The 1,751-nt window shown below is 50.9% G+C and overlaps 1 protein-coding gene across 1 annotated transcript in view; it reads left to right on the top strand.

The window, feature by feature from the left end:
- LOC113203261 (uncharacterized) overlaps nucleotides 1–1,751 on the top strand; it is a 47,334-nt gene that overhangs the window by 18,422 nt on the left and 27,161 nt on the right. The gene's annotated exons all lie outside the window — the stretch shown is intronic.

Genomic DNA, 1,751 nt, shown 5'->3' with positions numbered 1-1,751 from the left:
TGGCCGGGGGTGGCCGGGGGTGTGGTGACGTGGTTAGGGGCGGGGTGGCCTGTGGCAGGGCAGCCCGCTCTGTCACCGCCCCCCACGCCAACAGCCAACACTCTTATGCGCCTGAATTATCAACGACGAAAAGGCGAGGGCCCCATATGCAAGGCGGAGGGAGGGAGGCCTTGGTGGTGTGTGCGAAGGTGAACTCTTGCTAGTGGTTGAGTGTGTGGCGTGTGCGAATGGGGGTGTCTTTGTGTGTATGGTGTGTGCTGGAGTGTCGGAGAGGCCGCGCGCGGGAGAGCACCGCTGGAGTGCGCCATCGTGTTTTACGGGCCACTAGTGTAGCTCAACGAGACGTGCCTGGCCGGGCCGGCCTATAGCTCGCGTTGTTAATTAGCGCACTGAGTGGGAGGCGGATCCGTCATCCGAATTATCGCCGACTAGGCCCCCTCCCCCTTCTCCCCTTTATTTTCTGGCACAACAGCCCCCCTGTCCCATTCCTTTGTGCCATTTCTAATCCAATGCCCGGCTCGCAGCCGTGGTGGTGGTGTTGATGCTGACGGAGTCCCCATGACTCTGTGAATTCCAAATTCCGGGAACGCCGTCGGGAGTCCGCTGATGTCGCAGCAAAATAGTTTTGGTTGTTCGGTCCGGCGAGAGAAGGGAAGGGTGACTCGGGTGGAGCCGAGCCGATCGGCGGCGAGGCGGGCGAGGCGAAAAGCGCCGCGCTTGTCTTAAACTTATCGCATTTTCGAGCCACACAGGAAAACAGTAAAATGTATTTTCATTTTCGGGGATCGCGAAAGCTTTGAGGAACTCCATTGCTTACAAGGAAGGATTTTGAGGATTGGTCATCAAAAATGAGGGAATACCCCACATTTATTGAGGAAACATCCTCAAAATCTAAGTAGTTTTTATTGAATTAAATGAGTTCCTAGAAATTTTCCCTTTCTCCTGAAAAATAAAAATATCAGACAGTCTTTTTACCGTGAAACAGCCCCCGGCTTCCTTGATGCTTTCATTTACTCATTTACAGTTTTTGGCTATGCCGGTTGGGGTCCGCCGTTTTAGTCCGCAGCTGCGCGAGTCGAGTACCGCTCAAGTAATAGCCAGCCCCGTTTGCCCACCACCTGATGTCTTGATCTGGCGATTAGCAATAAGTAATCGCTCTGGTGGGTGAAGATGAGATGAGATATGCCCAGCCCTCTCGATAAAGGACACGCACAAATTAATAATGTTCTGGCACTGGGCCTCAAACTTTTGAAAACAAGGTGCGTGTACTTGTCTTGAGGGCGAAAATATGGGTTGGAGTATAAACCTTTTGTCTTAATGCTAATCCCTAAATCAAGAACATATTTTTTTGGGTGGAAGCAGCGCAACCGCTGCCTGACATTGCCGTCAAACTAAGGGCGTTTCCAGCGATCGACACAAAGTGCTATAGCAATTCTATAGAAGGAGAGCTTCACTTTTAAATCGGAAACCAACTGATTTAAAATAGTGTGTCAATTTGATTTAAAATTCTCGGTGGTGTCTATAACTTACTGTAGAATGTTTAGCTCGACGAAAACAGAATTACTGAACTCACACGTTGAGCCCCATAGGGGGCGGTTCCTTTACATAATACTGTGGGATAAGAGTGACACGACAAAGCACACACAAGGAGGGCCTCCTCCTGCCTACTCGACCGAAGAGGGGAGATTGCGCATTAAAAGCAAAGACTCCATGCCTATCATATATGTATGCGATGCGAAGGACGCGGGGGC

This window comes from Frankliniella occidentalis, unplaced genomic scaffold (genome assembly GCF_000697945.3).
Source record: "Frankliniella occidentalis isolate FOCC.00 unplaced genomic scaffold, Focc_3.1 Scaffold41, whole genome shotgun sequence".
NCBI lineage: Eukaryota > Metazoa > Arthropoda > Insecta > Thysanoptera > Thripidae > Frankliniella > Frankliniella occidentalis.
This window is presented reverse-complemented; position numbering and strand designations above follow the sequence as displayed.